Below are 11,950 nucleotides of genomic sequence, written 5' to 3' on the forward strand. Positions count from 1 at the left end.
CCTGCTTCGAGAGAGAAGGTCGTAATTCAGGCCAGGCCAGATGATGTAAAACGTGTCATCCAGCAGCAGAGACACGTGCTGGCAAGCAGTGGAAAAATAAACCACAGTCAAGTAAGCTTTAGAATGAAAAGATTCAGGTTGAAAATTGGTGAAGTGGCCCTAAGTAATAGAATTAGCACAAAACACAAGCATGCCTTGAACTTCGTGTTTTAGATGTAGTCTGGTCAGGCAGGTCACTTCAGGGTGATAATTGCTGTCGGTAATGACATCAAAATCACCACTGAATTGCCAGGGACAGTCCCAGTATAGCACACATGGCATTCATGCCCTATGTACCTGCATGATACAGAACTAGTTGTCCTTGCTCCAAGAGTCATAATCTAAAAGTCACAGGTGTCCTTCACATCCCGCCACTCCTGTTATTGTTGCTGCCTGACCTAGATGGCCTCGTCAAAAGATACACTTTGCAGGACTGCTGTTAATCCTTTAAGAGAGATATGAGGTTACCCATCTGCTCCTACATACCCTATAATAAAAACTGCAGTCTATTTCATAGCACTGTGCTTAATATTTTATATTTTATTTTATATCTGAAATGTCATCTTCGCTAACCAAGTGGTGTCTTAACTGGCAACACAATTGTTTTGAGCTCAAGTTATGTTTAATTCCCATGAAGCACATTTTCCCTCTTTTCCTAGTGCAAAAGCGTTTATCCAATAATCTCTTCCTTTTGGCTTTTGTCCACTGATGTGCACAATATATGACCTGTCCTCCTGCTGTGGGGAGCAGACACATTAGGAGCAATGAAGCTAATGATATCAGAGCACTCTATAGAGCACATCAGTGCACAGGGATGACAAACCTGTCAGAAGGCATAATCTAAGAGGAGGTCGTAACATCCTCAGAAAACCGTAGCGATTTGCACTTCTTTCTCTGCCATCCCCTAATAATGGAGCACCAATAAATTCCTTACCTGCCAAGAGCCAGCGAGTTCACAGGTAATAGCCAATGGCATTAAGGGATGAAACATATCAAGGAAAATGGTTGTCTTGCTCGGCACCTATAGGACCTTGTTTGAGTCTTAATTTTCAAAGATGGCCTGAAACCTTTTATCACTGGCTTGTTTTGGAGGTGATACCTCTTTTTTTTACTCTCTTTAGTAATAGAGTCTGCATGTCACCAGATGTCCCGAAACAAGAAAATATTCCTCTGGCAAACTGCAGCGGAGTCACTGTAACATCAGGGCAAAATGTCATCGTCTTTACATGGAATTGATTAAGGTCAGCCAGCGTGTCTGATGATGATGTGGTCTTGCAGTCACTATCAACAACTACTTAAACTATAATACAAAGCATGATTCCGCAACTGCAAGAAATAACTTTTCAAAATTACATTCAGAAGCTGATTCTGGTTGATAATTTGATGTTTCCAGAGCAGCTGACAAGTTTTTCCACTTGAAAATCAGAAGTAAAGACCAATGGCAGCCCAGCAAGTGGTGTGTTCATCCAATCAGGTAGAGGAAGAGTTTGTATTGACATGTGAATAACAAAGAGAGCAGTCAATCTAATCAGTCTATTTTTATCTTTAATATCACCAAATATCTTAAATGTGTTTTCATGGTCTTAAGCTCTCCAGTTCAGCTACACGATAAATAGCATATTAAAACAGCGATTCCTGCCTAGGGGTACATGTACAACAGGGGTCTCTTCTGCAGTTACCAGGAGAGAAATTCAGAAATAATTTAGCTAATTTGAAAAAAAGAAGAAGTGGGGATTTGGGGGTGCGTCAGCCTAGAAAGGCTGGGAACCACTGTGTTAGACCATTTGAGCTTAGTGGTTACGATCTGTGAATGACTGTACATGTTTTGGCATCATATTCACACTACAAGTGGCTGTTTCTGAGAATATCTGTCACACTAAATAGTGTCTGAAATCCCTACTTGTCACCCCTGAAATATGTATTCATATTTAGGTACTGGGTGAAAAATATATTTAGTGTGTCAATATCTCCCAACTGTAACTGCTCCTGTAAGACTCTAACAATAGCGCCGCATTTCCGAACAAAACGTAAGATAAATCTTTCATCTTGTTTGTGAGAAGTGTGTCGAGACAAGATGTATGTATCTGGACCAGGAGAAAGGAAAGGGATGTTTTGTTTCTCCTACATAGGATGGATGTCAGAGATAATAGAAAAGATTGGTGAATAGGTCTGAATTTTGAAGCATACCTGTGTTAATCCTGCTCTAGATTGCTGTGCTGAGACTGCTTGTATTTACATATGCAGAGGATCCCGCTGTTTTGAGCACACCATCGACAAGACAGAGCAATTAATCATCCCCAAATACTCCTGCCGCGAAACAGACGACCCTTGCAGAACATGCTGCCACAGAGGGTGTGCAGGTGTGAATCAAGCTGCAAGAAAAATTTTCAGAGGCAGGCTCTTCCTCAATCTTCCTTGTTTGTCGCGACTATCTCTATATTCAACAGAAATCATACATCTAATGTTTGCTCCTGCCCTGTTTTTGAATGAAAGCTATTTTCAAGTGCTAAATCTATTTAAATTGTAATAAAAAAAAATGAACAATACTATCAAAATTTTTACACTGTTACAAAGTATAAGTATAAAAGGCCTTTAGATCAAAAGATCTCCTCTCCACTTCACTGGAATAAATACTCCAATACTCATTTATTTCATTTAAAAATCCATTATGGTCTATTTCTGTGCTTGCAATGGCTAGATCTGGGAAGTTTAGATCTTTAAAGGTGCAATATGTATGAATTTTAGTGTAAAACATTAAAAAACAAGCTTATATACACAAAACTCTGGCATATTATCAGCTTAAAAAGGTGCAATAGCTAGCATGTTAGCAAATAATTGCCTGTTTACACATCCAGCTGACAAAGAGCAACATTATAATCGTCTTAGAATTGTGTCTCTGGCCACCCGACAAATGTAAGACCAGTATTCCAAACAACAAATTAGTTCGTCGCCCTAAGAAAAATATTTGGAACCTCATCATGCTACATGTTCAGCTTTCTTCTCCACCTATTTGCAGCTGCTTACTGCTCGTGGAAATGGGTTTGAGAGCAGAGAGATCGTACGCGTATAATTTTGGAGGTTCACACAACCACAAAAATGAGCTAAAAAGGCTACAAAGCTGCACAGAGCTGCAGAGCTAGGTGATGATTCTCTGGGCTTCATCACAGCGAGCAACCCCTTTTTTCACATTTCTACATAGTAGTTCATTGTGAATTTAAAAACACCTTTCTAAAGTCATGTGCATTCAATAATAAAGTGAAATATCAATGGACAAATCCTACACTAAAAGAATCTTAAGGCGGCTTGCTTCTCAAGATGTGTAATGACTCCCTTAAATTCTGTTTGCATTCTAAATACTGGAGAAAAAAGGTTGAAATGAATAATAAATATTACACCTCTCCACTGTGCATTTGCAAATCCATTTAGGGCCTCATGTGCAATCACTGCATACAGTATCTCGACTACTACATCTGTTCCTCATACTGTAAATCACATAAGACAACTGAAAATACAGAACGTAAATGCGTCTGCAGCTTACAAGTGTCCATGCCAGCAAATCAGACAGTAGGTTGTCTTGTTTTATATCAAGAGACATTGACTCCCAATCGTTTTCAAACCCCTGGAGCAAGGGAAGATTGTTGAATTTCACTGAAAACCATCTGCTGGCTCTGAACAACAGGGGATAAGAACATGCTGAGGAGTAAGCTCTCCAGATAGCTCGCATTGGCTTCTGATTCTTTTGCCTTTAACGCTCCTTCTGGCATCCCGTCTTTGGAGACACCACATCCACAGGCCTCTGGGAGGTTCGACTTGTTGATGAGTTGATATATCAGCTGTCCATACTTCGTATTTGAGGGTAAGATCTAATCTGAACCACGGTGTCTTATAATTTTCAGCATTTTACACAAAAACAGACCTTCAGCGATCAGCACGCTCGGTTTCATTGCGATAAATATTTCTTCTTTGCGGTGTCCAGCACAGTTTGGTCCAGGTCAGGTTAGACAAACGACACACCTTATTTTTAAATGCTACCCCTACAGCCAAGGGCAATTTGAAGTACAGAAAATAACACCATTGGTTGTATGAACATCTGCTCCCTGGGTATTTGATTTCCCAGGCAGATGTTAGACCCCAGCTGCTATCACGAGATAATTTGTATGTTTGTGGAGAGAGCTCCCATTTGGCTGTTCTGTTGATGGTTATGTCTTCCTTTTGTGAATCAGCCAGCATCATTGTTAAGTATGTTTTACAGTCTCTCCCACCCCAATGCCCTCTATGCCCCTGACTGTACAAATCCACCTTAACATTTTTTAAATATTTTGTCAGACTAAAGGTCAGGTGAAATACTTCCCTCACATACGCTGTATATACACTCATTATACTGTTTGTGTGTGCACTTAATGCATTCTAGCATGACTTAAGCAGTGCTAGACCGAGAAATCGGCCGACATTAGCTTATTGCAGATATATCATATCAGTGCAGAAACAGGCTGATCAGTTATGTTTGAGATGATTTGGAAACAGTGTCACCATCCTATAAGTTTATTTTTCTACTTTAAAAAGTGCAGCTCAGCACATACAATGGTTGCGATTCATTAATAACAAAAATCGAAATCATCAAAAACATTTGGTTGTCATATGTTATCTAATTTAAAAACGTATCATTGTAAAATATCTCAAGTATTCATACATCTATCGGCTTAAAACCATCAGTATCACTCAGGCTCTACATTATTATCCAAAATCCAGCTTTAAACTAAACATGCATGTTTATTTTGTATACAGCTTTGTATAATTGACGAGCAGATTGGACAAAAAACAGCAGGTTAACAACTGCTTTAATTTTCATGTTTTCCTGATCACTCTGTGACCTTGTCCCAGCCATGATGACAACACTGGAGTCAAAATGATACTCCCACAGAAACCAAAATCAACGTGAGCATTTCATTGATCTCATCATGTTTAGAGCTCAGTAAAGGCTGCAACATCCTCTCTGAGGCTACTGTACCGGTAACATTATCTGCAGGCATGTACTGAAAGCAGAAGCTTAGGTAAAACAGCACATATACTGCCATGTTCTCAAAGATAAAGTGTTCAAACATGATTCAAGCATACAGTGAAATGGGAATGTAGGGCTTTCTCTTCAAATTATCTACATAATAAATGATGCACTATATAGATTAACTGCACTGTGAGCTAAAATGAATCAAGATTCGGTCTGGAGGGAAATTAAATTTAACATCAGTGCAAGAGGCAGCTACAATTCTTTGATTTCACCTTAAAATTAAATTCATATGATCAAAATAATCAGATCCAACATTACAGCCTTATGACAGCAAAATCGTTACAGATGTATGGCTACGTCCTTCACGGCGCAGCTGCACCTTATCCTCACACTCCGACCAGTTCAGGTGCAGGTCGCGTCATCATCTGCGACATGTGAAAGAGAAGGCACTCTACAAAAAAGATAACTCAAAGAAGATTCGTCTCACACCTGACCAAGGAAGAAAAATGTGGCATTATCTGCTGGGAGAGAAGCATGTCAGAGTCTCACAAGTCTTAACTGACCCCACCACTCCCCACTTTTGTTGAAGGCTTTAAATTCTCCCCTCCCAAGTTCAGAGTCGATTTGTTATCAAATCAAGCGTCGAGCGTCTGATTCATTGCTATTCAGCACTCTGGCTGATTTATATGCAGAATGTAAAACAGATGCCTTATGCGATACATATTTATGGTGAGACCTGCTCCCACAAGATTTATTATAGGTTCTTTCATCGGGGTGTGCATGTGCTGTGCTATGATGACTTGTATTTCCTCTCAGCTGCCAATGCCAAACTCATTAAAAAGAGGTGTGACTATTAATATACATTGTAATACTGACAGCTCCTAATTTATAACCCAAGTGCATGTTTGGGATTTCTGCTTTCCATGCCTCTCATTGTTGGGGTGGGGGTAGTGATCTTTTTGTATCTTCATGCGTGTGTACATCCTCATGTATGCACGTGCTTGTATGGCACACGTGTGCACGTCTGCACAGTGCATGCACCATGCAAATGCAGAGACCATTTTTCAAATGCCTTTTTTTTGTTCTCTTATTATATCTCATATTGATGTATTGTGTGCAGTCCCTTGACCCTTATATACTCCGCTCCGGGCAATATGAAGACTAAACCATATCATGTGAAGTTCCAACTCACTACTGTACGAACTCTTACTTTCCCATATTACATATTATTATTATGTAGAAGAAGATGCAGATTTAGATGGAGTGAACAGAGCAGCATTGACTTATGTTTCCTAACTCACTTAGTGTTTTTAATCATCTTTTTAAATCCTTTAAATAGAAAATGTTGTAACACTTCAGCCAAACTAGCATGATAAAGTTTCACAGCCTTTAAAAAACCTTCTATACACATTTAAACGAGTCAGTTTGCTACAGCTGATTATTCGTCATCTCATTTATGATTACAAGTGGTCTTTGGTCAGGTGCGCAGCACGAGAGCACATCAGCCATATGTTAGAATCGTAGCAGTGAAACCAGGTCAAGGCAAGCTTAAGTGTCATATAGTTATCTCATGTATTCCTCTACAGATCTTGTTCATCACTGCCAGGAATGTTCCACAATATGCACAGTGCATCAGTCTTTCAGTCATCTCCTCCCTTTCAAAGGAAAAAAAAGTTATCGCACGCTGCTGTCACTCTCCTCAAGAGTTACTTGTTAGTTTTTGTCATATTCCAAACATGGCTAACAATATTCTGACTAGCTGAAGGTCTATTTTATACAGAAAAAACACAGGATGGACAGAACTGTTTACAAGTCACAATATTTTTAAGCTCTTTTGAAATGGCTGAGCAAAAACTGGAACAATAATTTGAACAACCTGCCTTGAGCACAGAACAGTACAAACATGCTGTCACTGAATATCATTAAGCCTTTTTAATCATTGTTGAAACAAATGAGAATTAACATACAAATATATAAAAAGTCAGCATTGCTGCTGGTGCTGCAGCATACTGCAACGTGCTGTGTATGAAACACTTGAACTCATCAGAGCTAGTTCTTAATGTTCAGAGAACAATTCACTGCACTGTTTACTAGTTTCTGCATGCTTTTATTGATTGTTGTGTTGTATTGTTGTTTATGTTTTCCTGCCTCCACTCAAACTTTTGCTGTATTGTTCTAATGCCACGTTCAAGTCATGTGAGAGTTGCTGTAATTCCCAGTATCCTGTTTGTAAATACTGTTCATGTCGACATCCAAGTCCTAATTACGACTGTGGAGCTCAGATTCTTCTGAAAGCTCTGATATATCAGACTTGGCACTAAAAAACATGGAAGTGCCTGAAAAAAATGAACAAACATGGACGTCTCACGTCAGCCAAAGTCTGTTGTTCAATGAAATTTAACGCTAACTGACAGACTGCCTTTGTGCATCGTTTTTTAATCATGATGCAACTGCCCTGGGTTGTCAAATTCCCATCAGTGTCCTCCATCCCATAATATGTGAAATATGCTCAAGTTAATGTCAGTGATTAGCACGGCAGGGGTACCACAGCAGAGGGCTCCAGCAACACACCGCACTGACCGATCAAATACGTAGTATAACAGTGCAGATTCCTGGGAGATTATGTAACGTGAACTGTGAAACTGCACTGATTACCTCGCAGTCATCAAGAAGAAGAATAAAATCATTACCTCTGATCATTTTTCAGAGTTGTAAAAGCCCGTCTCACAGCATTCTCAGCTGCTGTGCACCGTTTTCCTGTGTCACACGGTTTTACACTCGTGGATGCATTCTTCAAACTGCACTTTCCAGGTCGTATGTCATTTTCACTCACCTGTTGCAACGCACCCGCACCAATGCAACCTCCTGCCTTTCCTTTCATCACTGCGGTTATTCAGTCTGGGAACTTCTGCTCCCATTTTTTTAGGGAGGGCCCACTGACTTCCTGCTCTAATTGTGTCACCCTTAACTCTGTGCGAGCATGATACCACCGCACCGGCTAATTCCAGCATGTTAATTAGCAAATCAAACGATCTCAGCAATCTGAATAGCTAAATCACTTGCTGGAGTTTTGGTATGTTTATATACAAGTGCTAATGCTGGCTTCTCTTTTTTAGCCCGTAACATTTGCCACCAAATGTTTTTAACAGAGAAAGACTGCTCTCTCACTTCAAACAAAGGCAAGTGTCCTTCTGCTGTTTATGTGCAGCAACAGAATGATGAGACTTTGTTTCAAACACAGTCTAACTGATCACCCCTCTCTCACACAGGTCGGTCAGGAGCTGGCAGTTTATTTTCAAAGAACAGCTTCTTAATGTCAGTGTTCAGAATCAGGACCTCCACATTATGAAGCTGTGGAGCAGCGTATCCTGTCAGTCTGTGGCGCTAACATTAGCTTCTCTGGCCAGAGAAGGTTGGATTATTCATTGCAGAAATAATGCAACATTTCGGGCATTGCTCCGATTCTCCTGCCTGTCCAGAGGCAGACAGGATGGATACCACTCATCGTCACCGTTCATGTCTGTAAGTTAACTATGATGCTAGCTGCAGTTAGCTTAGCTTGGCACAAAGACTGGAAACAGGAGGAGAAAGCTATCCTGGCTCCATCCAGCAGTGACAGAATCCATACAAACAGTCCTCCTATAACAAAAGTATAAAAAAGTCAAGTAGTGGTTTCATGGTCAGTGACGTGCTGGACCATTTCTAGCCCTATCACAGTGACTGCCTGGAGTCCCAGCCACTGCCTGGCAACCTAACCTTAATGACGAGACCTCAGGAAGTTGCTGCACCTGGACAGGAAATAGCCCATGCATGGCAAGTATCTTCAGGTTAATGTTCGGGTGAGCAACTAAAACTTGACTAATATTAGGAAAAGACCTTGTGTTATGAGTCAGTGCTTACTTGAACCATTAGATGGGAACGTTTTTGTTGTTCTTGTAGTTTTAAAGTAGGACCACACTCTGTAATACACGTCTATATCTCCGTCTATATGAGCTGCACATAGCACCAGTATGTGCATGAGACGCTCTGCTTTTGTGAAGTTTGCAAAGTTTCTTGAAACTTGTGACTTCATCATAAAAAACTGAAGCCATTCATTGTGTTTTAATATGATACAGTAAGGAAAGAGTACATGAGAAGATTTGGATTAGAAATACTCAACCAGCACAGAGGCCATATTTACTTTTTCATTTTTGACTCCCAAAAACAGCAGTAAGGTGGCAAAAAGTTGTGAAATTTGTGCAAGATCTTCTTTCAGGTGAAAATCCAATTGAGAAATCCTCCAAAATAATAACTTTGCAAATATCAACCCTTAAAAAAAGAGAGCGATAGTGAGAGAGACCAAGGTCCAGCTGTTAGCAAAACGCAAAACAGGATTTATAAGAATTCATGGAAATCATTTAATACTCACTGAACTGTTACTGTATATAACAGGTTTTCTTTTCCAAGAACTCCTGTTTGTTGTTATTTACCAGCGTTTACTATTTCACCACGATATTTAGTTTGAAATTCTTTGCAGAAATACAACATTTCTTAAAATGATTGCAATCATCATTTTAGCAAAATGCTCACATTGAGGTAAGTGCGATGGTCCGTTTTGTGCATTGGAAGTGCACTGTTTAAAAAAACAATGTCATGTTAGGACAAACAGCTGATTCATTTTACAGTCTGAAATAGTGTGTCAACAAGGATTAGTGAAGAAATACAGTATATGTGTATGTATTTGTAGGCGCTATACAGAACCTTCTAAAGATTCATTTCATTTAGTACCTTTCAATGATTGCAGACATTTTTATTCTCTTATAGAACCACTCCAGTATATGTTAAGTTAAAATGCCACTTACTTGAAAAACAGATAAAATGGTGTTTTTCTTTTGTGAACAATCAAACAATATCCCACCGGCTGAAAGCTGGTGCAGACAAGGGTAAAATGATTTTATGCACATATCACTTCACGTACCAAACACATCCCAGCCATCTATCCCTATTTCTGGCTCTCTGCGTCTCTCCCTCAGCCCACACTTGAGGTGCTTTTATGTTACACGACCACTCGAATTTGAGCCCAGGGGGACTCTATGGGTCCCTGAGCGAGAAAGCCCCAAAAAATCTATAGACCAGATGTATGATGTTATATGGTCAAACTGGCAAACACAAAAGGTCTAAAAACAAAAGCCATGAATTAACTGAGGGCTTTCAACAGTGTGTTTTGAAAACAGCCCAGCTGAGAGCTCAGATGCCTCTCCTCCCTCTCCGTCACTCCCTCGCTCCAGTCTCGCTCTCAGCATTACCCCATCTCTCCTTTCTCCCTCACTCCCTGCCTCCCCCCCTCTCTCCGTCTCCTCCTCTCTGTCTTATTCTCTCTCTCACTCTCTCTCTGCCACCCCCCGAGACTAAATGCTTAAAAAGAAAAGAAAGGACACCATTTTTGCTAATTAGTTGAGGACTTAACAGGCGCAGGATATGCTGCCTTAGTTTTTCATCTGCTGTCCACGGGCTGTCGACTGTCCTGTGAAGTTGAGCCTGTGTGGCTAAGAGTAGAAGAAAGAAGCAGGGTAGACACACACAAATGCCTCAGTGGAGATCCTGAACAGGCCTCCAGTGGGGGTTGAGCTCAAAATGGGGGCCAATCATTAGTATTTAACATTTGGGAATAAAGAAGCCTTAAATAAGAAGTGTAAATGGCTCTGTGGCCCACCTCCATCTTTAGAAATGTTCACAGGCTTTTTTTTTTTTTTTTTAATCAGAGGGGTTTTTTGTTGTTGTTGTTTTTCTTTTTTTTTGTATGTTTATATGTGTGGACCCTGCGTGTGTGGTAACAATAAACTTAAAAAGAAAGAAATCAGCCCCAACACAAATTAATTCTGCATTAGAATTTAGAGCAAAATTTTGGTTCATACCTCTCTTTTCCCCCAATCTGCGTATTTCTCTGCTAAATTAAAAGATTTCAAATGCAAATCGCACTTTTTGTCTGCACATATTTTCAATCAAGAATGTTATGCTCCTAATCAAAAAGAAATGTAGGTGAATATCTCCTGCACATGGCAGTTTAAATTTAACTCTTAATTAAAATCAGTAAACAGATTTAATTGTGTGAATGTACAGACAGTACATTTCTCTTGGACTTGGGTGGTGATATATCAATAACTCACATGCAGCAGCGACACTGACACCATGTCAGGACCACACACTCCGCAGACACCGTAGGATGCTATCAGTGGACGGCGATCTATGTTGTTCAGTGCTAAACGTTACTTAACCAATGTTTATGGAAATGACATTTAATGGATTGATCGTGGTATATGTGGAATAACTAGTTTCACACACTTTCAATAAAATATGCTGCTTCTACTCAAGACTCAATCGTGTTCCCATCAAATCAGCGCGCTTGCAAGCAGTCAGCCAAAAACCATGTCCGGCACGTGAAAATAAAATAAAAAGCAATAATAATAACAACAGACGGACAGACAGACGAGGAAAAGCGAAGTTCCAGGCATAAGTTCAAGGCATAAACTCGATTTACATTTCAGAAACCGCCAGGTCGGATACAAGGTTATTCTAAAAATATGTATTCATAATCACATTAACATATTCAGGACTACGGCAGACAGCTTTCAACTGCAAACCCTCTTAAAACCCATGATGTATTTCATGTCATTGAGTCAGGGGCGGGGGTGGGGGGGTGGGGGGTGGCGATTGACGTGGTAAGCCCCAACGTCTTGAGGTTTAGAGAAGCACGACAAAGTGGAAAATTAACAGAGTGGAAACTTAATAAACAGTTGTTTCACTGCAGCACAACTTAGGGTAATTCCCGCAGGAAGAGAAAGGCCAGGAGCAGAGGAACAGCAATGAGACTCGCAGCAGAGGAGTTAAGACAGGAAGTCAGGGGTGAGGAGAGGGATCCTGAGAGTC

The sequence above is a fragment of the Chelmon rostratus genome, chromosome 6, assembly GCF_017976325.1.
Source record: "Chelmon rostratus isolate fCheRos1 chromosome 6, fCheRos1.pri, whole genome shotgun sequence".
In the NCBI taxonomy this organism is placed as follows: Eukaryota; Metazoa; Chordata; class Actinopteri; order Chaetodontiformes; family Chaetodontidae; genus Chelmon; species Chelmon rostratus.